This window comes from Harpia harpyja, chromosome Z (assembly GCF_026419915.1).
Source record: "Harpia harpyja isolate bHarHar1 chromosome Z, bHarHar1 primary haplotype, whole genome shotgun sequence".
NCBI classification, from domain to species: domain Eukaryota; kingdom Metazoa; phylum Chordata; class Aves; order Accipitriformes; family Accipitridae; genus Harpia; species Harpia harpyja.
The window spans coordinates 109,340,389-109,367,301 of NC_068969.1; positions in this window are offsets into that span (position 1 = coordinate 109,340,389).

A 26,913-nucleotide genomic window follows, 5' to 3' on the forward strand; every position below is an offset into this window, starting at 1 on the left:
AGCACTAGACTATGAAAAAGATTTTATGCATTATCATACTATCTGTAATAATAATAAAAAAAATCTATTCATCCCCTAAGATTTTTTTCTTAATCTTTCCTTCTTCTTCCAAAACATTTCCTTCAGTATGAATGTGTGTGAAGCAGTGGACAGGTTGCAACCGTAAACACTCCTGAGATATGATACTACAACACAGCCCATACAGAGCATCTAGAAGTTTGTCAAAACACCTTGCTCCCTCTTGTCCATGCCTCCTTACATAAGTCTAACAGATATTGAATGTATCCATGCCAACATTCACCTGTCATCAAGGAATACGACATATGCAAACGTAAGCACAAGGCCAGTGGTTCCACCTTTGCCTATCATGGAATTACTGTGTTGCATGAGCATTTTCTTCTTTCCAAGATTCACATCCATTAAGAGTACCAGACAAGGACTGTGGTTGTAACACACAGATACCTGGGTTTAATCTGCACATTAAGTGTATGAGTTATAGCAGAACCTAAACTGCAATTAGAAGCCATGAGTGATGGTAGAACCTACAACCCTATGCAAATAAATCCAAACCTACAAGCCTATTTCTTGAACTTTATTTGATATATTGTAGTATAGTTTCTTATAGGCATACTGTCATGGATTTTTTTTTTTTTTAATTACAGAATACCTTTCATTTAAATGAATAAAATAAATACAAATAAGCAAAACAGATAAAATATAAACAGATAAATAAAATGCTGAAGCCATGAATTATGCTGTTGAAATTAGTGTGTAATATATTTTCTAATAGCCAAGTGTGCTAGATCTGCTATAGCATATGAAAGGACACCTTAAGAAAATCACATCTTTTCTTCAGATAATCAAAGACCTGGTCTGAAAAGGAAAATGGATCTTTCAAGGATGTGTCTTTCCTGCCATTTAACATGCTGCCTCAGTAACAGGACTAAAATCCTTGTCATCTTCTTTAAAGAAAAGAAACATGATCAAACTGATAAAGTGATGTATTTTATGAATAATACATTGCTCAAGGGCTTCAATCTACGTTATATACTACATAACCATAATTTGTAATGTTTACTTAAACACTGGCTCTCAACAAAACACTTAGAATCACTTAGCATCTTGTCCCTGAGCAGTTTGCATTAGAAATCTGGACTGCTTAATTTCATTGTGCTAAAGGCATTAACACAAGAGAAAAAAAATAGTCATCTTGAGCTGAAAGAGGAGAAAAAAGTCTCTTCAACATAATTTCATAAGCATATTCTGTCTGAAGTCATCATACCATATAGGATTAAAATCTGTTACGATTGTCCAAAACTAAACAATAATATTGTTACATACGTTAGGAAAACTCCAGCCTGGGACAGGTCCTTTAACCTTCAGAACCTTGTTTTTTGTCTCTCTGTGATACAGTCTGTGAGTTACCTTACCATTTAAAATGAATTAAGTGGTACTAAACCTACTTTTAGGCTGTTTCATCAATGCAGTCTAAAGGGATATAAAGTAAGGAGCTTTTCTTTGGCTGGAATCCAGATACTAATGGTGTTAAAATGCCTTCTTATTGCATTTAAGTCAGTAGTTAGGTCAAGTAGACAAACAGATTTCAGAGGATGTTTAAATAAACACTCTATTTAATGTTGCCTAGGAACCTGCATGTTTTAGTTGTCTAGCCTCAAAGTGCCAGCTAGTTAGGACATATTAAAGCAATGGTGACTGTTTAGTTTGGAAAGGAACAAAAATAACATAGGGGTTATATACAAAGCAATACATTTTACAAAAATATATTAGGTATTCATACATATTCTTCCACATGCCTCTGAAAATATGAAAAGGGTTTTTTAAAGACAATAGATCAAAAATGATGAAAAGAAAAGCTATTTTAAATTAAACTTATTAATAGGCTGGTGGAACTCACTGGCACAAACTATCATTAAGCTAAAAATGTATTAAACTTGAGACAGGCTTTTCTAAAGAAATGCAGTTCTCCAAGATACAGTGGAGAAAATAGAAAAAAAAAAAAAAAAGAAAAAATATATTAGCTCCATTGTTTCAGGATTTAAACTAGTAACTGATTCATTTAGGAGAAACACTCCTAATGATCAGGATCTTTATAATTTTCCAACTCTCACTTTTTTAATAGATTCAGAGACTAGTTGGTAACATCATTCTGTTAGAGATATTTTCTAATCAATAGTAATTGAGATGGTTTGGATAGCTGTAGTGATGTGTTCCCATGGAACACACCTTATTAGAGTTGATCAAAAACCAGAATTTCTGCTCATCATAAATCCTTATGTTTTGACAGCTCTTTTAATCTTGAAATGAAATGAAAGGTCAAAATAACCAAATCCTATGAAGAACAAAAATTTTCACAGTAATTTAATTTTAAATCACTGAACTCTTTTGTTTTGAAGTAGTGCTAACCTCTCTGTTGACTTGAATCCCTGGTTTTTTGGAAGTTTCCTGCCATTAAAGCTGTGACACATCAGCCACAGCAACGCAGGGCTTCATTGTGTCTTCTGCTGCAGTAAACAAAGTCTACCTCGGAAATACAGTCCATTTTTTCTTAAGAGAAGGGGGAGGAGGTTACTGTTTATTTATTTATGTATCCATTCATTTAGTGGACCTTGTTTTATCCAATATTTCTAAGAGTTAAAGAATGCCTGTAGAATAATGGGTCTAACATCAAAACGGATGGCACTGAGTGAGTTCCTCCAGGAACCCTCTTCCTGTCCACCGCTTACATTTCTTTTACCCCAAACTTAACCCTAATTTTTATTGAAAAATAAACTTGAACTTTTATTGCAGAATAAGTAAATCCAACAAACCATGTTGGTTGTGCTATGACTTAAGCTTTTGTGTTTCTTTGGTTATTTTTCTTTAGAGGTTTATCAAAGGAGGGCCCTGCTGAATCCACAAAGTAGAGACATACTAAGCAAGATATAATTAACGCTTGCCTTAAAAACAAACATAAGCATACCAAAATAGTCTAACCACAGATTGCATATAAGCATTTTATAACACTGTGGTGCTGCTATATAACATCATTATAACACAGGAAAAAGCGTTTTTTAACAAAGCTAAGCATAAATATTTAAATAATATGTAATCACCAAGGGGCAAACAGAGACTTGTGGGATAGTTATACAAGCAGGGTAAAGGAAAACATGTTCAGGTAGTAAAATCTGCAAGTAAGACCAAAGGATGCAAAATAAGCAGGAAAGATGCCTGGTGGAACCAGACCAAGTCTGGTTCCTAAAAATCAAGGGAATATATTGGATACAGATGAGATCCCCCTCTCCCTTTGGGTAGGGAGTGAGGAGAATAAAACAAAAAGGAACAAGGAAAGACTGGGAAGAATAAGCCACCCACTCCACTTCTGGCTTCCCCTGTCAATGAGCTCTTGAGCCTGATCACCTTAGTCCCAGTGGCTATGACTATCAGGGAGCACAGTACTAATTGTAAGGCATCAGGCATGTATTCCAAGAGCAGTGAATTGTTTAAGTGTCTGGGCTCCAATGGCAAATGAAATGACCACTGTCACAGCTGCTTAAAGATTTGAAATATCACTACCCAGAAATAAAATGAATAGCAAGGCAATAGAATTTAAAAATACAGTGGAAAGCAATAACATGATAAATATTTTAAGTCTTTTCACTAGTAATACTATGTCACATTTATAAACTCCCTTTAAGGTTTTTCATGCTATAGTATTTAAAGATGTTAAGTGTCATTTTGCCCAGTTTATTGATAGCTGGGACATGGTGCAATAAAATAACTCATCTAGGGTTTCTACTTGGCCATAGGTTAGTCTTCAAATAAAATATATGGTTTCTAATACATAATCCCCTGTTCAATCATTTGGGCCATAAAATTGAAGATACTACAGTGGTCATTATTGTGACCTATGATCCCTTCCTGTGTTATTAGTCATTTAAAAATAGTCTTGTAATAAGAACAGTGTAGGAAGAGAAGAGCCGTTGACCCAGAAGGTAATAAGCTACTCTCAGCAAAGACTACCTTTTGTCTGGATATTTATACGCTAGTTATCTGTACAACTTTCTGGAAACTATCACTTTCTGTCACACTTGCAAGATATTACAGGGTTGGGAATCATCAGCTGACAATCCCAGCTAGTGATATGAAGTTGAACAATTTATTCTAAGTTTGTTCAGGAACTTACACATCTGTATGGAACCTGACTCTCCGGAGCAAGTGACAAGTAAGAGCTTTAAATGTGCCCAGAATGAATTTCTATTTCATTACTGAAATATTCCACTGGTCTAAATTATTCTGTAACTGCATTTGATCATGCAGCTCCGAGACCAAGGTTCATTTATGCTAAGGTTAGTACAGCTACAACTTAAATTGCTTAGCAGTTGGTAGCATCAAAATTCATTCTCTTTCCTTTATTAAACATTTCTATTTTAAGTGGTTGAAACTTGATGGGGAGAAAAGAAAAATCAAAGTCCAGCCTGGATGGAACACCCTTAATTATTCCCTGGAATTACAGCACAAGACCCTGAATGGGAACAAGAGCAAAAACCAGAGCTCTTGACAGTGTGGGGGAAAGTGAACTTTACCTCTCCCATCAGTAAGTAGTGTTGGGATGTTTCTGTTATGGGAAGGGGAGGTAAAAATAGAAAGGAAAGCGGTAGAAAGGTGTGAAAGAAAAGAAGGAACTAGCCCCAGAGAGGTATGATTGCTGCTTCTGCTGCCATTGGAAAGATGGAAAATCATACCTGATGAGGGACGATTGCCTGATGAAAAGCAGACAGTTGCTGTTGTTGACTGAAATTACCTTCTCTGAAGTAGTAGTACCTCTCCCACAGCTCCTCCCTCAGGGGCAATAACAGCAGACCTGCCTTTTCATTATGCCAACAAAAGAGAACAGTACCATAACTACATTATTCCCATCAGCAATCTGCTGCCTTAAGAGATTACCAACTTTGCTTGTGGCTAAAACCAGCAGTGCTGTCCTGGAACTGCTCAGCTCCTTCAGCTCCTGTGGAAGAGTCATTTAAGGAAATGGCTTAAAACTCCCTGCAGAAAGCCTAGCTGAGGCACGTGCGCTGCACTGGAGTAGCCCTATGGCTACTGAAGTAAATTCTACAATTATTTCCTGTGTAAGCTTTGTTATGTTAATCATTTCAATCCCATAACAGTGTAAAAAAAAAAAAAAAAAAAAGAAAAGAAAAAAAATACTTATCTCCATTCAACACTAAAAGAAAATTAATGGAAAACAACTTTATGACAATTCTCCTCATAATCAGGTGTGACATAAGGGCTGAGAATTGGACATATTAGGGACAAATTAAGGTTCAGAAGAGTCTAACTTAACCCCTTTTGAACATAACAAAAAGACATATGGAGCAAAAGGATGAATATCAAAAAATGAAGAGGAATCTTCAATACCGTTTGGCTGCAATTCAGTGGGACGCAGTCAGCTCTGCAAAAATGTTTCAGAAGACCTAAAAAGGTGTTTAATCTATCACCTGAAGCAGTAGTACTGGATGTGAGCAAGGTGTCAGGATCTGACCTACAGTTAGCTTAAGATCATTATGAAGATCACTATGAAGATATAGACTTAAGCCCTAGTCTTGTCTACAGGACTGGATTCCACTGAACACTTGAACTCTTTCACATTTCTGCTCATTCAACAATGATATCAAACATCGTTGTGTGATACAGAACACAGCACCAAACTTCATCTTTATACTGAGGCCACAAAGTGTTAAAAGCGGTACTCAGCTCACCTAACTTTACACATCAAATACGTAGCCTTTTAATTGTTAGCCAGCTACTGAGTTTCCTTTGTATGTCAATGCGTCTTGTATAAAAATCATATATATATATAAATAAACATGTCTAAAAATGTAAAATTTAATGTCCACAGGGAAAATAAGCATCTTCCAAATGATACATATACCTTATTTTAGAGTCTATCATGATATGAGATGAATCATTCTCTTAAGCTGGCTACTTCTTGCTGCTGACTGTAAAGCCAAACCAGGGTGGCCAGCTTAGGTTTAACTGCCTAATTTTTAAGTGTATAAATAGCATCAATGAGTCTCACAGATAGTTTCTTCCTTGCTCTCCTTAATCTCCCTGAACGTTTCTTGACTTTCTAAACATTGAGGGGAAAGGGAAAGATAACGGTGCCTTCATGCATTTATGGAGAACATCAGACATTCAAAGTTACAATTACAGCTAAAAATGTGTTTCTGTATGTTACTCTAAGTGTCTGAATAGTCAAAATGTGATTTTAAATTTGAGTAGCCAACACTAAATTTGAAGAAACATTGTTACGCTGCTGACTACCCAAAGTGTAACTATTGTTCACCCACTTTTATCACAAATGCGCAAAATAACTTTTTTGTGCATCTCTTAAAAGTTTAAATTGCAACATTAGTGAAGACAAGTTGCCACCTTATTCTTAGGAAGGCCAAGTTTGTGCCCAAGAGGTGTAAGAAAAACTGTTTTGCCCAATAGATCTTGAAAAGCTGGGTTGCTTATCACTGTAAACTTTGAGCAGTTAAGGTAATTTAAATCTAAAGGGACTTGATGCGCACCCAGTATACTAAATGGTGTTACCCTGAGGGCACCATGAAAAACAGAATGAAAAATGGTCTGTATGCATTTGTAAATATGCCAAATTTAAATATTCATAACTTTAAATCTTGTTTCTTTTGAGGCTGTGCTGTCTGTCCTTTCCTGATGAGTGTTACAGGCTTGCTAAGTTTGATGTTTCCAGTTTCAGCCATTTGGAGTTAGTCAAGCGCAATAATCCCAAATGGAACATATGGAAACATCATTGTATTTTTTCTTACACACATAACTTGGAACTGGCTGAACTGATTCAACTCAAACTTTTCAGACAAAGAAACACCATTGGCCTGAGACCAAGCCTAGGAGATGCAAAACTGTAGAGCACATGTTGGAAAAGCTGTGCACATATTACATTACAAAATAAATATGTGAGACTTAACTGCTTTGATTGTGTTGCTGAATCACAAATTCATGGATGCTACACTGTTTTCATACAGCTGTACCTAGGATTAGTCTTTATCAAATTAATTCAAGTTATTGGGATATTTGAAGGAATACAGGCCCAGCCATGACTAACAAGACATTGAAGAAGAAAGGAATTTGCTTAAAAACAAAAGCTGGACATTTGAATATAATTTCACCAAGAGCTGGATTTCAGAGAAGAAACAGATTCAGACATCAAAAGCACTCAAAATATGTTTTGTTAAAAAAAAAAATCCAACAACATACTGGTTTATTTAGCTGTTTGATTTTAAAGAAGTGTGTTATAAGTAAACTTCTTCACAACATTAAGAGAAGATATTAAAATGTGGACATTTAATTAGGAAAGAAGAAGAGACCCTATAGAACGTAACAATTCAGGGATGTAAAAATTATTTTAAAAAAAAACAGGAAAGAAAAAAGAAGAGAAGTTGACATTCAAGAAAATTGAAGAAAGCATACTGAAAAACCACTGAGGCTTCTGGATTGGTAATGAGTAGACAGCAGCAAAGAAATCTGTTTTGTCAATGCCATCAGTTCTTGCACTAAGGACAACTGCTTCTGCTGGAGTGGTATAAACATACCACCAGACTTCAGAAGCTCATAATGTCCCAAGTATTAATATAGCAAACTACAAACAGGGAGATTGATTTTCTTCAGGTGGAAATGATCAATAATATTTTGATATATTCACTAATAAAGGAAAAACACTTCTAACACTAAACAGAGCTGTGATTCAGCATGGAAATCCTTGCAACTATTCAGTCCAATCATCTGCATGTACTATTTTTATGGGTGAGACCAGAAGCAGCAGTATCTTCTGTCTAATTTACTAACCTCAGTGCAGCAGATTATCTCCTTCAGCATTACATCATGAATAGGAGAAGTGGATTTCTACTTGATTCCTAAACTTGTTTGTGAGTATGCTTTGGTGAAATTGTCAGTAGGATTAATTTCTGATAATATTTCTAAATCTCCTATAAAGCTACCTGTGTCATACTTGAACTCTACGTGTATGTGAATATGAATCAAGAGGTTATTTCATCATGTGTCTAACTTTTGGTTTTACATAAGAGAACTGGTAAGATATAATCACTAAGGAGCTTAATGAGGAAACCAGCTGTGAGAGATCATTACTGTAGTGACCTGCAGCATGAGGTTAGAGAGAGAAAGCAAGACAAAGAACTTTCATCTTATTTAACTGCAGTTATAGAAGAAAGAAACAGTTTATATATTTGCTGCCTTTTTACAGCATCTGTCTGGTCTTAAGAAATAATGAGGTTTGCAAAAGATACTGAGGGGTTTGGGGGGTTGTTTTTTGGTTTGTTTTTGTTTTTTTTTTTTTTAAAGGGTAGAAATCTTAACAAAGGCTTTGAAGACTGGCTCAGTCCTTGATCACTCATAATGCACAAATAAGACCATCTAACAGGAGTTTATTGTTCATTTTTTTGTGAAAGCATCACTTAAATGATGCTAGGCTCTATTGGACTGGGATTATAAATATAAATTAAATGGTAGTATTGTTAACAGTTATCACACAACATTATCCTAAAAGGGGAAGGGGAGTGTGTTATGATCTTCAAAGCACCTGCAAATCTGGGAGTTAAAGGGCCAAAGCCTGTGTATGACCCAATCACATTTCACTTTTCTTCTACTTCTTAATTTTGCTAGAAAGACTTTATAGCTTGTTGTTGACTGCTGGTTCTATAGAACAATTCATTGTTAGTCATCTTAAAATTTTTTATAATATGTAGCCAAAAAGGTCATTCACATAAGATATTCTGTTTTCTGTAAGGCTAGCAGTTGAGTTGTCATTTCTCAGGTATTTCCACCTGGTAAACACAGAAATATTTTTCTAAACATGATAGGTTTAGATCAGTTCAGTTTTTCTACATAGTTCCTCAAAATTCCACATACTGCCAGAATTGGGGACATAACCCAGGTGATATTTTCAAAAGCAATTATTACATTAGCTGTTATTGTCTCAGTTTAAAAAAAAAAATACAAACTAGCTATTACCTAGATAGGGGAAGAAACTACCTGCTATTGTTGATTATCTCCATTTATTACTTATTAATTTCCTGCAGAGGTAGTTCGTATGAAAGCATTGTTCAGTCAGGGTTCAAACCATACTGTTAATGCATTCAGGGAACTTAGACATGCAAATAATTGTTTAATAAAGGCTCCATGGAAAATGTATAAAAGTGTACAAGTACACTGGTGTGCAGGTTGTCCAAATTTCTAACCTCACCTTCTCTGTTTGCAGAAAAGAAGACTAGGTATAGGGTTCAGCTTGCTATCTGAGATTAAAACTTTAGGTGTTGAGTGATGTGACCTCCTGAAGTAACTGTATCTCCTACCAAGACAATTTAAAGGGACCTTCTGTCCACCATATTCAGTTGCCTGAGTTGCAATAACTATTTCTGGAAGCATTCAGAAGCACTAACCATCCTCCACTACTCAAAGAGGGAGTTTGTGCTAAAATGTAAAACTAATTACAGGAGATTATGATGTTTGTTCTACATGGGACGTCAGTTTAAACTTTCACATACAAAGAATCATGAAAACATCAGAAAAAAAGACCTTTATCTAAGTAAAATATGCATTTGATTAGACCTGTAAAGGAAACACACTTCCCATCTTTTGAAGATTTTCAAGAGAGAAAAGAACACAAAAATATACAGATAATCTGATACTCATCTCTTTAACCCCCAGATCTTTTAAGTTTTTCATGAAGTAGGTGAACAAATAAACCCATTGAAAATAAAGCAATGCCAAAATAATTTAATTCAGAAATTCATGACTTAAGTTCAATATCTTTGACTAATTAATATATACATAGTGTAGCATGTCAGAAAGGAGAATTAAGCTATTGTCAAGTGGAGCTTCTTCAGTCAGCTGAGGAACAGAGCTCGTTTTAGATGCAGAAGAAACAACTTCCAACCAGTGATCATGATGGGGCACAGACATTTTTGAAACATGAGGTTAGTGTCACACTCATTTACATATTGGATACTGTTGATTATACTTAAGTATATGTTGAATATCCAAAGGCAGTTCTTGCTAATGGCCATGGAGATGCATGACTAGAAATCAACTCAGGCTTCAAGAATGCCAGAAAATTTTTTTGTTAGTTACTGCTGGTGACATAACAATGGTTAGGACTTTGGACTTTGGATGTGAGAGTGAGTTAAGTATATTATGATTTACATTCATGTACGAAAGGGCATCTTTTTCCTTTTAATGGAATCAGAAGAGCAATTGACCTGCAATGCATTAATGTGTCAGGTGTGAAATGTTTGTGTCCTGGTTTCAGCTGGAATAAAGTTAATTTTCTTCCTAGTACATGGTATAGTGCTGTGTTTTGGATTTAGGATGAGAATAAAGTTGATAAAACACTGCTGGTTTAGTTGTTGCTATACTAAGTCAAGGACTTTTCAGTTTCTCATACTGCCCTACCAGCAGAGTCTGGGAGTGCACAAGAAGCTGGGAGGGGACACAGCCAGGACAGCTGACCCAAACTGGCCAAAGGGTATTCCACACCATATGACGTCATGCCCAGCATATAAACTGGGGGGAGTTGACCGGGGGGCACCACCGCTCAGGGATTAGCTGTGCATCAGTCAGTGGGTGGTGAGCAATTGTATTGTGCATCATTTGTATATTTTTATTATTATTATTGTTGTTGTTGTTGTTGTTGTTGTTTTCCCTTCCTTTTCTGTCCTATTAAACTGTCTTTACCCTAGCCCACAAGTTTTAACTTTTTTTTTTTTTCCAACTCTCTCCCCCATCCCATTGGGAGGGAGGAGGGAGTGAGAGGCTGCGTGGTACTTAATTGCTAGATGGGGTTAAGCGACAACAGTTTGCAAGCTAAGAGTTTGACATCAGGTACCTTAAAACATTAGCAAAAATCAGGGTTCTTTCCCAGCCAGCTGAAAAATCAAACAAGGCTGATTCTGGTAGTATTATAGAAGGGATGCTCATATATTTTAATATAATGCATAGAAAGTGTATAAATGATGGATAGCCTTTGTAGATGCTTATGTAAATAGGCAGTGAAATTGTAAAAAATATCAAGTTTAAGGATCTTAGGGGATCTCCTTTAGGGAAAGGAGGAACTATTTCCCTGTGAAGCTATCTGATTTTATTTTTCTTTGTTTCTCCTAAGCCACAAGAAAAACAAACGAAATGAAAATTTAGGCTGTGCTTGTTAGAAATGCAAACGAAATAATACTAATAGAAAACCACAGACTTACAGTTTGTGGGTTTTACTGTGAAAGTGTGTAGTGTTTCCTCCAACTCTTAAATAGTCATTTAAAAGTGCACACTCAATGAGGGAACAGATATTTAACTGGGTTATCCTCATCTATCTGTCCACAGTTTGCTGGATATAGACTGTTAATATCACATTAACCCAAATTATCCACAGATGGAGGATCCTGGATGATATGCTAGGAAAAGAGACAATTTAATTCCCACAATCCATGACCATGCTTCCTGTTTTGTTTTTCTTTATATATATTTTTATTTCTTTCTTTATTGTTGGATGACATAAGATATAAACTAAAGTGCTTTAACATGAGGACCCACCAAATAGCTTTGAAAACCTACATCTGAGAAATAGTTCCCCATGACATTAAGAAATCATTCTCCCGACTCTTTCTTATATTCCCAAGAAATTTGTTTCACTTTTACTAACCTTACTTTTTTATTTTCTAAAAGTAAAAATGCTTTGTACAACCACTCTTCACCCATTCTGTAGCCTGCTCTGTAGGTATGTAATGAACCTTTGCTCTCTTGTAATGCCATATTCTCTAAGCTAACTGAAGGAAAACCAGACTATGTGGCAACGGCTCCCTTTTCCTATGTCTAGCATTTTAGGAAAGGCAGTTCTTATTCATACGTTTTCTTAGCCTTATTTATTTATTTAAGCACATATACAAAATTGACTTTATACTACATTATCCAGCCTGGCTTCTCTTAGACAAATAGAACAATGCCAGTGCTCACAGAGGGAGGAAGAGGGGGGAGGAGAGGGGAACGCTGAAGGAACAGGGGGCTGGAAGGAAGAAAAGGGTCCTGCTGCTTGGTAGGCAGCCCTGCTGGGAAATCTCAAATCAAATTCTTCTGAAAGGAAGTGTTATTAAAAGTAACTTTAATCCTTCCAGCCAGACGGCTCATAAAAGCATACAATTAAGTCAAACAAATGACAAGAGCACTCTCTCTCCTACCTGTTTCCCCCTTCAGAGAGTAATTACTGCAGGGTAGTCTTGTCTCGTTTTGTGCAAATAGCAGTGGAGTGCTTGAACGAGGTGCCAATTTCCCCCTCCCCAGCCCAACCCCTCTTGTTCACCCCTACCAACACTAGCCTGGCTAACATACACAGCCAAGAACAAAGGGGTGAATTTCAATATTTCCTCTTTGTGCAAGGTTAATTGAAAATCAAAAAGTCACTTTTCGAATGTCATATTAGAATTGTTAGTGCATCAATTTTCTTCAGTTTCCTGTCACTGCAGGAGAGCAGAAGAGGCAGAGTTGTATGCATTTGGATGGGAGATAATGAGGAAAGAGAGAAAGAGAAAGAGAAAGAGAAAGAGAAAGAGAAGAAGGAAGGAAGGGAGAAAGGAAGGAAGGAAGGAAAATTTCTTTTATTTCAGGTAAAGTTGACTTCAAGTGAGGGTTGCTTTCAGAAGTGTCCTGGTGTTTCCTTTTTTTCTGCCATTTTCTTACTTGGGACCAGATATAAAGGCATGTAAGTTAAGCAACAATCTGTCATGGTGAACCTTTTAGGTGGCAAAGGAAGCAAATGTCAATATTTAGCATTCATCACTTACTGTCCATAGTTGTTTCCTGCTAAATTAGCAAGCAGATGAGAATGATGAATCTACATCTCTACATGTTTTATCAAGGACTTAAGAAATTATGGGGAAGGATGACTTTATTTTCCTGCTCTGGAAAATGGATGAAGCCTTGATGTTGTTTTCTATTTTGATGATAAACTGTTCAGGTCTGAGATAGTCACTCATTACACATTTGCAAGGTGCCTTGTTCACCTGGGGCCTCCATCTCTATTAGAGGTTATATGTGCTGCTGACATAGAAACAATTAATTATAAGACAACGGAGAAACATGCATTAGTGAAATTCATCTTTGTGAAGAGTGTGCACACCAACTTACATATTCAATATGAGGATTTCAAAACAATTCTGCACCATCCTGAAGGTTGTGAATGTCACTGCAGTAGTGGACATCACTTTTACTCCCAAGGCTAGGGGTGGATTCAAACGGCTTCCTATTCTTCATATGGGGTCAAAATTAAATAGTTGGTGGCAAGATTAGAATAAAACATGATGCTATTTTCATACTGTGTCCTTGTGAACTCAAGTTTCCATCATTTCTGGAATTCAGGTATTTTGCATTATTCTACATTTACAATGAAAGGTACATGAAAAATTTTCTTTTTGGTTGGTGATTGTGCAGTGTTTAATACAATGAGAAAAATGAGTAACGACTGTAAATATTATTTCACATTGTAAATTCTGCTGCAAGTCAAATTGTCTGACTTCTTTACAGCATTTTCTTTCAGCAAAACCTGGGTAGAGTCTTTAAAGAAGTCTGGTGAAAATAATCCTCTCCTGCTTGTCGTGAATTTTCCCAGGGTACAGGACTTTTAAAGATGAGAATCTGTGTCCTAATCCAAAGCTCATTAATACCAACTGAACTCTTCCTACTGAAGTTTAGAATGGCTCTCTAGCAAATACTTTCTGTTATCCTAACTTTTTACCCCATCTATCTCATGTATTTAATATGGGTTGGCAATAAGAAATTCTGTGCAGAAAAAAATAGGTTCAGGCCAAGATTGGCACATGAGGTTCATATTTCTGCACATTATATCTCCCCTCCAATCTGCATTCCCCTCATTGTTTAGATTAAGAGTGTTATCCAGTCCTGCTTTGTCCAGCAAACAAGTTTTGTTTGCTCTTGTATATTGCTGTTGCTGTATTCAAAGTATGCATTTAATCCATCCAAGTTTGCCATCACAAGTGTCAAATGCCTCTGCTTAAAGCTGAGTAAATGCTCGGTCATGCCAAACTTGAAGCTTTCAGTCCATTGCTGAAACCAGCTGTGACCCGTTACTAAAGCAGAAGCATTTGCTCCCAAGACTGCTGACGGCATGGAGCATATATACCCTTTTTAAGGTTTGTCAGGACAGCAACAGGGCTTTTTTTCTTTTTTTTTTAAACCTTTTTAATTTTGTGTAGACAGTTCTAAAAGCAGCTTCCTAGGGGCTGTCTGATCACACAATCCTCTTAGTCTTTCTTACTCTGTAGGAGGCCCATCATATTTCCTGCTCTCAGTCAGTAGTTGGCTTTTCTCTCTCCCCTCTGTGTAATGACTGGAGTCAAGAGGCCAGCACCTTACCCACCTCCAGAGATGATGTTATAGCTCAAACTTTAAAATGAGATTTTTTTTTTTGTTTTCTTTCAGTTCACAGTTTTCAGGCAAAATCTCCATTCAATTCTACTCATTAGAAATATTTGAAGCGATGACTTTCCATTTATTATCTTGGTCCCAAAACAATTCATTTATTTTCTGCAAATGGAAAATAAGTCTTTTCATTCCAGCTTCATTTCTAGCTTCAGTTGTGACACAGTTCCCAGTTGTTATTTCTGCTTTAGTGCAGCTTTCTACATAGCAATGCCATGAAAGTCTACATCTAGCATGAAGTATATAATGTTTCTGATTCTTAAAAACAAATCAGATGATAAACTTTTCCACTGAAAAACTTGCATAAAGAAGATGCTTGCAGTGGCTGCAGGACTGCTACATTACTGTTAAAATAGAGACAGGATTAAATAACACATCTTAGCTCTGAGCACAGGAAAAGTTCTTCGGTTGCCTATATATTTTGCACTTGGCCCCAGGAAGAATACATTTTGGAAAGTTGGTGTATATTAGATTGATAGTATTTTTCATATCATTCTGCTTCCAATGTTAGGCTGCTTTGCCTAAAGGTAAGGACAATTTTATTTTTTCTTTCTTTTTTTAGGTTTGAGGTTACACATTCATCTGAAACTTTTAAGTGGATACTGAGAATTGATAAATCCTCATAAAACAATAGACTTCAGTGACTAGAAGAAATGGAAATGAAAGTAAAGAGTTTTTGTTGTCCCTGGAAGTAGTGAGGATGGACAAGATTGTTACATATATATTAATCACAGGATGACTATGAGATACCTGTCTGGTGGTATATTAAAAAATATAAGAATTGATGATGAATAAAAGGGGACCAAAATGTTAAGGTTTCTACTTGCCTGGTAGTAGTAGTAGTAGCAGCACAGGACAAAGAACCTGCTTTGGTTTTGGTGGAAAACAAGAAGTACATAGAAGGAACTACACTGTTATTCCCCAAATTATTTTTGTCTTGTGAGTTCTTGAGCATCTCTTGTGTCTGAGAGGAGTCTCGGTTGCTAATTATTTTCACTTTATTTATACCTTGTGAATAGCAAGCCTTAGGACCTTTGTTGTTTGCCTAGCAGGGCCAGAAAAGATTTCCTCTTCCATAGCCCATTCATTAATAATTTAACATGTTTTCTTTTGTTTCTTGTTTTTCTCTGATGCATTGCAAACTAGCTCCAGGTAGCAGCTCTGGGATGAGTGCATCACGGTTTTTACTGTTTTTAAAATTTCTCAGGTGTCTGCTTTATAAACCCATAAGGTGCACCTAAAGTTAACTAATCGTAAGATTTAGGGTCAGGAATGATTTGCCAGGTGGGCTAGCTTACCATGGATTTGTGAGGGCAGGGCTTGCCTTTCCCTGTAGCATGGGTTCATCTCCTGAGATATCTAAGAATTTTACTAAACTTATTATTTTATTAGGGAACACATTATTTAAGAGCTTGGACACCGTTATTGCCTACAATCTCTCTTGCTGTATTCCTGAGTCGATTATAAATTTGGCTGTTATTCAGTCTGTCTTCAAAGTGTCTGTACCAGGCTCCTTCCCATACGCTCATCATCTAGAGAGACACAGAGATTTTTCAGGTGAAGCCGTGGTATTCTCTCCCGTCGTGGGCACAGGCCGTGCAGGCAGTGCTGCCAACCTCTGCTATGGGCACCCTGGAGACTCCCGCAGGGGCAGAAAGAGGAGAGGGTGTTTCTGAATTTGCTTTTGCCCTGCTGACATCTTAACACCGCGAAGCGCCAAGGCAACTAGCCCAACTGATGTCATTTATTCAGAACTCTTGAGAAGAGTCCTTAACCTGTGTGAAGATTCCATTTTTTACCTGGAAACGACAGCCAGAAGCTCATAAATCTCCAGGCTAAGGGATCTGGACCCTTCACTCCTCTACAGGGTGTTAATATGAAAGACATAATCTGTTTATCTGCTAGGTGCTATATTAATCTGCAACAATGTAGAAAACAAAATCTGTTTGTTAAATATGCAGATACTGAGAGAACAGAACTCATTTTTCATTTTCCTATGACTGTGTATCAATTGATGGGAAGTTGCTGGGTTTTTCATGCTGCATTCGCTCAGGCACAATACCAAAACAGGGCTTAAGTCTACACCTAAAAGAGCCTGGAGTCACGCATTGTCCCAGAAATGCAATTACTGCTCAGAAAAGTCACTTTCAGATAGTACGATGGCTGTGACTTAGTTTCTTAGTGATAAATATCAGGCTGGCAAAACATAATTTGCCACTTGGAAATTTAAATAGTTAGCCATTTTATACATTTGTACACTTTTGCAGCAAAACTTGATTGCCAGAAATAGGGCTTTTGGGAATCAGAATCGGTCAATATTCACCCAGTACAGCAGGACAAGGTGTTCCTACTGGAAGAAGCAGTCCTAACAGTCTACCATGGAAGTGATAGGTCTGAAAGTACTGTGAAGGGTCTCTATTGTGAATAAGAATAAAACATATTTACAAAAACTTTCTAGAGTTACTCTGACAAACTTCTTTTTTTCCTAGACATGTTTTCAGTAACTTGCCAGTATGCAAGCATGTTTCTCACTACCATCTTTTCATCCAAAAAATCAAAAATAGGACTCCATAGGATTCTTTCCTCTTACGATAAAGTACATAAGTATAAACACTGATGGTAGAAGTAGATAGTCTTAGTGGACCACTATTTTATAAAGGGTGTTAGGATTGTGAAGCAACAGTTTAAAGCTGTAATTGAAATAATGATACTATAGTAATTATATTATAGATTTGGAAGCTGAGGTTTAATACATTATGTATACCGCTATGGTGATGAGGTTGGTCATCTTTAAATCACTGTAAATACTTTTGCTTGAGATAATTACTGGATAATGTTTACTACATTCAGGTATTCCACTGTACTCAGAGCTTACTCATCTTGGGATTTGATCTGTGACTTTCCTAAAGAGCCAGGAATTTTGAGAATGCATCCTGAACACTTTTCCCTGTTTCCACAAATGGAAAATGAGGAAAAATGAGCAAAAACTTGACATACAGCCTGAAAAAAGCTATGACTAATTTTCAGATATGTTCAGGTTCTGCATCACTTCAGAGATATGTCTGAATACCATGAAAATTGAAAACATTCCAAATTTACCAAGGAGTGAAATAAATTCTGTCCTGAGGACCAGAGAGGGATTAATGTAGTAGTCCATGGGGAAATCCTCAGAGGACATCCCACAAATCACTGTTCCCATGATCATGTTATAACAGGAGTAGAAATGGAAAAGGAATGACTGCTTCTAGCAATAAGTGAAGCTCCCCAGTGGTTAAAATCTTATGGCTCACCCAAGCACATTTGCATGTTGTTGTCTGCAAACCAAAATCATATTCCCATCGAAGAAAGCCATTGCCATCACAAGCCTGGTGCATAAACGTGACTCAAAACTTCCATTCAGTCTGTACCGTTAGAGTGGTTAGACTATCCTTTCTAGACTGATGTATAACCATTGACAGAGAAGTGGAGAAACATTTGAAGAATGGGAATAATAGTTTTAGGAAAATTACTGAACTCATCTTCAGAGGGAAAGCAAAATGTGTCTTTAAACGATCTGCTGATGTAAATAAGCATAGTATGACCACTGACATATCAGTCTCTGCCCTTGGCCCTCCTCTAGGTTTCAGACCAGTAATGGAACATCTCGTATAGGTCAGAATACTGCCTTTGCTATAGGACATTTTCTTGTCCTCTTTGTCATGAGTAGAAAAATAATTCTCCTTCTTTGGCACATTCTGCATTGCACATCACTAACAAAATGTGTTAAAGAATACTTCTGATTTCTTCAAAAACTTAAGCACTAAACACAAAGAATTGGTTAAATAACTAGTACATACAGAGAGTATCTTGTAATTTTCTAATGATCATTTCAAATATGTTGCAGGACTAAGGCATGTTCATTCACAGTCTCCCTCTCCAAGTATAATTTTGGTTAATGATATTGTATGTTTTCCTTTCCTGTTTTTCCCTCATTTAACTTTCTTAGTTCCATATTTGTTCCTAACACCCACATTTATGTGTTCGCAATATTTTCTGCAGAAGTATTCTGTGTAACTCAGTATAACTTTTTTTTTCAACAAATATCATTGATTTGTATTACAGATGTACACAGTTTCTAACCCATCAACACACATACTGGTTTTAGTGCCACTAAGGATATTATTAATTTTTGTAAATAATATGGATCAAAAAATGTAATAATGGTTCAGAAATCATCAGAAATAAGTATTATGGTGATTACAATCACTGATTTTTCTTGGGTCATTATAAAAATGTAGTCTCATTCAGTTTGGTAAAATCCAGGTGGCCTTAACTCTGCGGTTTGTTCAGAGGTCTATGTTCTTTGAATGAATTTCACTTCTGTGAAATTTGATTGTAATCGCTCCTCATTCAGCATTCATTGCAGCTATCATAAACTATACATTAAGAGTGTGCGAAGTGTCGCAGAAACACTAGGCCGACAGCGATATGTTTCAAAAGTCAATTTTCTTTAATGATATCAAAATGCAACAGTCAAATTGAGCAGGAATGTTACGTGATATTGAGATACAACAACCACATTGAACAGGAGTATTAGGTTGTAAACACTGCGACAAACACAACTTATTTACAGGTTCAGGATGTCCATTGGGAACCATCACTACACGAACTGTAACCAAATCTACCCTTAGAATGGTGATTCAAAATGCGCACATCGCTCACCGATAAGGCAAGGCACTCAATCCCGGGAAGCCTCCTTAGATGTCCTCCCGAACTGAGGGGAGAGTGTCCGACTGCAGACCCACTGCTCCCAGGATGACTGGCTCAAAGGGGTCTTCCAGTGGGCTCCATTTATACCCTCGGTCAGGTCAGGGCTCATGGTCAGATATGGTCAGGGGTCTAGAAACTTCTCTTCACTGAGGTGTTCCATGGGCTGAGGTGTTTGTTTCTGGCGGGCTCAGGTCGAGGGGCACCCTGCCCACATGCCAGGCAACTCGACCCCCAAACCGCAGGTTCTGGCTTAACCCTTTCCTCCCAGTGGTCAAGAAGTTTTGGCCTTTGTCAGAGTGGATGTACCTGCCATACTAAGTATCATTGTTCCGTTTATCCATCATGGACTATTTCTAAGCTGGATGCATTCAAAAGAACAGCCAACAAATAAAAAGTTTTAAGAGAATTGCATTTACCTTTTTGTCATCAAACAGACTCTGAAAACTAATCAAAATTTTATATGTTTTACCTCTAAGGGTCTTTTGCTTTTTCTATCAAAGGGAACTCTTGAATTTAACTGTTGGGGATTGACTTTCAATTAAGGTTTTCTTTAAACTCTCTCTCTTTAGCCGTAATTATGAAGGGTTGGGCAGAACAGCAGAAAGATAAGAGACAAAAGAGAAATTGAAGAGTTGGAGATGGGTATTTCAAAGCCATGCTGGCTGTCTTCTGAAGTGACTTAAGGCATGTTAGTTCATTCAGAAGTGCTTTAATTTATGCCATCTCCCTAGTTTCTGCAAGACTTGTCTTGGGTAGTGAATGAGAAATGTATTGCTGCTTCAGGGTTTGGCATGGCTGTTGTGCTGCTTCCTTCATACTGGTCTCTGAGCAGATGCCTGGTAATATATATATATTTTTTTTTCATCATTTTGAGAGTTCATATATGCATGGCAGACAAAATCAGATCCCATACTGGCAAAGTAGATCCCATTTTCTTCAATGGTTCAAATCAATCTCAGTGTCCAATTTCTGAAGATACTGCTAAATGAGTGCAAGGATAGCTGGAATGGGACTCCCTGGTTTGTACATATTTTCAGATGGTCTGCAGTAGAATTAAAGTAAGTGCTTGTCTGTGCTGCCTGTATCCTTTATTTATCAGTTACAGTTGGCCTTGCCTCAGTTTTAGCCATCCACATGCCAGCTGTCTAGTTAAAACTTATTATTTGTGCCCCATTTAATGTCAAAACAGAAGGATGAGCTCTCCCAAAAGATGTCTCACTCCATATATCTTAGACATCTAATCTAGCATTTAGCTTTCTCCATTCACTGGAGACAGAGCTAAACCAAGTGTCTTAGAACAGCCAACTTCTGCCTGTATAATGTTAACTAAAATAAATGTTAACCTTAACATCTTTTAATAATTCAATGAAAATCATTAGATCCATAGAAATATTTTCACTGACTTCAGTGGGGTTTGGGATTGGACCCTAAGGATCCCCTATGTTTTTCTGACATGCCTTTTTTTCCCCCTAGATAGTTTATAATAATGCTGTTAAGTGTTGGACCCCTGAACATATATACTCAGGTCCTTTTTCCACTGACTTTTTAAACCTCCTGAAGATAAGAGCCTGATGTTAATCCTAATTTTCTGTATATTGCTAAAAGAATTCTAAGCTTTACTTGGATATTGCTGTTTTATCCTGTACAGCAATGCTTTCTGCAGATATAGGGAGGAAAGTAAGGATAAATACTTTGATACCTCAAGATGAATTTCTGCACAATTTGATATCTCACTTGCAAATAATCCCCAAAGAAAAATAGGAAAATATGTCTTGTCTTTGAATAAAATCCAGAATTGGTAGATATTAACAGAGTTCCACTGACCTATTTGGAGCAAAGCCATTTTTTAAGAAAAATGAGGTTTTGTTTCATCATTTAGACACTCCTTGGATCTAATCAGAGATTGCTATCCTAGAAACATTATGATGATTCAAAATAGCTGAGTATTTCTGAACATGTGCAGAGATGACTTTGCCCTGTGAGTCTTGAAAAAGAACCACCTATTAGCTAACTTTGTGGAAGATTTCTTAGTTTCTTGAATGACTGTTGGGTTCATCCTTATTCAGGCTTAACTTTACATGGAGACCTACATACAATAGAAACAGAGGGCATATCGACACACAGATTTAAACAAGCAAACAAACAAAACTTTCTGAGGAGTTGGCCTTGGTGGGAGAATGCAAACCAAAGCTTTCTGGTTAGACTTTTATTCCAAATTAATGGTGAAATATTGATTTCTTTTTGGTATCTAAGTTTGGGGATGTTTTATGTATTGCAGTTAGTACTTGCCATTGGTATACAAATTAGTAATTTACAGTTGCACAAAAGCCTGATACACTGGGACACACTGGGGAAAACCAGATAACCCAACAGCTGAAGTGAAGTCTTGAAAATAATCAGAGTTCCTTACAAATATATATCATGTTTCATATCACTGGAAGTCTGTGAGATGAAAACTTTCTAACAGGTCTCATATAGCATGAATTGGCTTATGACTTCTTCAACTCTAGCATTACTTTTTCTCCTCCTTAAACTGAGTTAGTGAACTCCTCCTCAGTGTTCAGCAGTGTGGCTGCAGTTAAGATGAAAAATCTGAATTTTCTTTTGCCTTTTTCATGAGGTAACTCCATGTTTTGCACTGTAGTTTTGAAAGAAGAGGGGTAGGTAGTCGATGCTGTGTTTCTGTCTATTTGGTTTTACAACCAAGATGGAATGGCTTTTTTAGGAAAGCATGACTTAGAAAAACAAGGCAATAAACTCCAAATATGTCCAAATCTGACTGTCTATGCTGAAACTTAATGCTTAACTAAAAGCCAGACTTTGAAATCAAGGGATAACAGAGCAAACCATAACAAAATCTGTATTTTTCTAGTCTCAGAGTTAATTTGATGCAGGATATTGGTTCAATCCACGGTAAAGAGGGAGCAGCTGCAAAGTGCATTTCAAAAAGAGAAAGAAGTTCTTGAAAGCCTCGTAGTATTGAGAACAGGAGTGTGACTTGTCTGTATTAGAAAAGCATCCCTGGTAAGAATGTTCAATTTAAAATTTAGCCACAGAAATGTCAGTGAAGATCTAACAGTTCCAGAGCTGCGAACAGGTGAAATGGAAGGGAGGTGAATTGTAAAGGGACACTTTTAGGCAGTGCACATAATTCCCATCATTTTCTTAGGACTCCCGTCTTTTTCAGACTTGTAAAGACCCAAGTAAACCTTCTGCTCAGGTCCCCTTCCCAAGGCAGGTATACGAGCTGGGAACTAGGTAGTGACAATCTCATGTCAGAAGATGCTTTAAGAACAAGTTCACTGTATAATCAAAGGAAAGTGGCTTACTTGATGGAAGGTAGCTTGTATCTCCAAATCCTTGCTCGGGAGTTTGACTCACTTTTTTTTTCTGAATATAATTCCAATGGGGGACGGATAAAGCCTTGATTTCCTTTGCTGGGATACAACCATGTTTCTGATCCATGACTGTATTGCTAAGTGAAATATTGATTTGTGAAATCTGGACTGACCTCTGCTTCTCCTTAAGCTACTCTTCAGTCCCGGATAAAAAGGCAGAAACCAGACAGAGGTTACAAAGGAATTGGCAAGGCTTGGCTGTATACATGCACTACCCCCTTGATAAAACAGATCAGTTAAAAAATCTTGAACAAAAACGCTGACTTTGCCATTACAGCGAAATGGCTGCATGAGCAGAAGTGCGTGCTTTGTGAAAGGCACTATATTCACAGCCATAAGGAATGATGTGTTCCTTATATTCATCAAACAATTGGCATAGAGAAAAGACAGCAAACTTCCTTGAGAAAAGTCTGCTGTTCAAACCTTTTCAGAATTACCTTTGCTTTCCAAATGTATGGCAGATATACTAAGTCTGTGCTGGTTTCCATACCACTTCTCAGGCTTAGATACTGTATCCATCCAGTACTACTTGATGCAAACCAAAAGGATTGCACAAATCCTGAGAGTCAGTCCTAACTATCTTTCCTGAGCCTGCTAGCAAGGGTGATAACTTGCACTGGAGAACATGGATAAGGGATGTAAGCAAGAATTAGATCAAGGATTAGACTCAAAGGTTAGTCTCAAGGTGACAGGCTCCTGAACTGATACCAAGATAGGATTTAGATAACAGAAGTCCAAAAGAGAGGACTGGAAAACCTCTGGCCCATGTCCATTCAGCCTTTAGTTTCTCATTTTATATCAAAGTCCTTCTGATTGCACCTAGGAAGCTTTTGAGACTATTTAGATCTGACTTTGTCTTGATAGAGACATTTTAGCACTCAGCTCACGAACAGTTGCTTTGCCCAAATTGATATCGGGTAAGATAGCATGCTCTGGAAATCTGACAAAACCATGATCGTTTTTCTCCCAAAACGCAAATTTGGCTACTTTATTTAAAGTGCAGACACGTGAAACTGTGTGGGTTCAGATTTATTTTCAAGCCTACAGCTGGAGGCTGCCTCAAAATGAGGGTGAAAGGAACAGGAAGGGGGAGTGATGAGGAGATGGGTATTCCCTGCCTTCCTCTTGAAGCTGTGTTATTTTGCAGTAAATTTCTGCTTCTTAGGCTACAGAGACAGAAGGAAAGTGATTATTATTTTTTATATTTCTAGGAGTCTTTCTGCTACTGCCAATTAACATGGAGGGGAGCAGGAAGCTGTGATTTATAGAACACATAGGAAGATATATGGAGTAATATGGAAATATTTGATAAAAAATGAGGCATCTGGAAGCTTAACATTGCGATGGTTAACCTTCCAGTTTTTGGCCTCTGAAGCGTAATGAAGTTTCAGGGAAGTGCTTGTATTGCCTCCACTGTTAAGGATGTGAGAAAGCCAATGCATCAAGCAGACTCCAGCAGCCTGGGATCCCTCCTTCCTAGCTGTTGCATCCCCACACACTGCATGTTCAGAATCTGGAAGTCTCTCCCTCCCCATCCCATAGATGCAGCTACTGCTGTTTCCCTTTGCGGGTTTGACCAGCAGCAAGGCTGAGGGTGTATCCCACAGACGCATACACACTTACAGAGGACGCAGATGGGGGACCTGCCAAACAGACTGCCACAGGCACAGCACTACCTTTAGTAGCACTCACATGTGCACCAACTTTAATGTAAAATGTAAATATAGAAAGCCCAGTCCTGTTCTGCCTCTCCAGCTCATCAGGACTGAAGTTCACACATCCTCTCAATCTCTAGTTTCACAAATACTCATATTCACAGTCCTTCAAGTACTAGTGTGGCCTCTAGGTCTGTCTAATGTATAGGTCTATCCACTATGCAGGTTTCCTCCTACTCATTGGTTAGTCCTGCTTGAAGTCAGATAACAGAGAGATGCATGCAATCGCCCAAGCATCCCCACAGTCAGGGATGCCTTGACTATTAGCACAAGTTCTCAGTCTACCTAATATCCATGACCATAACCCCGACCCCCTACACACTGCTGGCTCAAACCATGAGTCTTTGCAGATGCAGGTGTCTTCCTACCCACCAGCTATGTCAGCTTGAAGTTAGGTAGAGATTTATACACACACACACATGCAGGCATAATTAACTAGAGAAAAATAAATAAACCTATGTCCTTCCAGTTGCTGTCTTTAAACCTCTTGTACATACACATACACTCTGACATACAGATGCATATACACATATACATACAGCTACTGACATATAGACCTATCATAAGCCCTGTGACCAGGTGCCCCTTTCCCAGTTTCTGGTAGCCAAACCTCTCTTCCACACCAGTCTCTCTGGATGCTGATACCTAGACGTATGGGCCCCATGACCCTCAGCCCCTTTGCCAGTCTCTGGCACCTAGATCTTGCAGCACTCACATGTAGGACAGAGAATAAAATTGCACAGGAGAAAATAGTCAAGAAAAGTGTTTAATAAGAAGGTAGGGCAGACTGCTGTGATCAGGCACAGGGCTCCATCAGATGAGCACACAGCCTGGCAGCTTGCTGGCATGTGGCTGCTGCTTTTATCTGCCCTCCTTCCTATTTTCCTGCATTTGTTCTTCCCCCATCCATCCTCAGCTTCCCCTTTCCCCAATTTTAACAGTTCCACTAATCATCTCGTGATGTGTTTTGCACAGTTCTACAAGCCCCTTCTGATATGTCCTAACAGCCATGTCACTCTTGAGTCCCCATTGCAGGTTGACCCTCTCCAAGGCTATGTCTGAGTAGTTTCATTAGTGGCCCATCAGCCAGTGGCTGAAGAGCTCAGGTCTTCATTATTGTCTCTATTATTACCTGTTTGATAGCTCTGTGTGTTTAATTTATCACTTTCTCTGTTAGTTGTTATTTCTTTTAGACGGAGTAGTCCTGAACAAAGTAACTTATCGAACCAGATGCTCTCAAATGCTGCTTACCCTCACGTGTACAACAAATGGAAAGAATGAAACTTCACAGAAAGGGACTAACAGTAGCTGTCCACTGAACAGATGATAACTGTGATTAGCAAAGTTAGAACAAAGGGGGAACATCATTAAGAAATGTTGACAGGAGTGTAGGCTGGACCCTTCTGTTCCCCCATTCCGGACTGCAGGGCACCAACGTGCATCCTGTTGGGGATCGAAATTCTAGACTCATCCTTTCCTGACACCGAAAGACTCATGCCCTCCGAGAGTGGCTACTGAACACCAGGTGGTGTCCTGAGTGGATATAAATTGTATGCCACATTTCTACAATGGAGACGTCTAAGTTCCCTTTTCAGTTAGTACAAAAGAGTAAGCACTTTTAGAGTCTACTTCATCTATTCCTATACTAGATCTTTCAAATATCTCATATAGATGCCCCTTTAGTCAACACTATGATATTGGATCACCAGAGGATGATTCATTTAATGTATTTGTGCACCTGTGTCCTGGGTTCGGCTGGGATAGAGTTAATTTTCACAGGAAGCTGGGAGGGGGCACAGCCAGGACAGCTGACCCAAACTAGCCAAGGGGATATTCCATACCATGGGATGTCATGCTCAGTATATAAGTGGGGAGCGGGCTGGGAGGGGGATGGTATCAAAGCAGGGGAAGTAGCGGAGCATCAGGTTGTGGGTGGTAAGCAATTGCATTGTGCATCACTCGCTTTGTATATTCTTTTATTTGTATTATTGTTATTATTGTAACTTCTCTCCTTGTGTTGTCTCAGTAACCTGTCCTTATCTCAACCCATGAGGTTCTACCTTGGTTTTTTTCTCCTTTCTGATTCTCCTCCCCATCCCACCGGAGGAGCGGGGGAGGAGGAGCGGGGGAGGAGTGAGCGAGCGACCTCCTGGTGTTTTGTGCCGGCTGGGCTCAAACCACGACAGTCTGTCAAAGCACGATACTCAGGAAATCATTCTCTAGGAGTAGTAGTTCTCTTGTGCCATAAAGGAGAAAAGAAAACTAGCTCAGATATAAAAATTCATGATATGGTTATCTACGAGCAGGTAGTATGGTTCTCGTGCTGGATACCCATAACATTTCTTTCCAACAATTGATTAAGTTTAACTTTTAAAGGCTGAACTTACATTGTAAGTTTATATTATTTCCAATCAGTGAGAGATAATTAATCTACCCACAGAGACATTGTAGCTGGCAGTTTAGCTGTCTCAAGGAAGCATGTTTCCTATTCAGATGTCTGTGTATCTGCTGTCCTTCAGGAATACTTCCTTTAT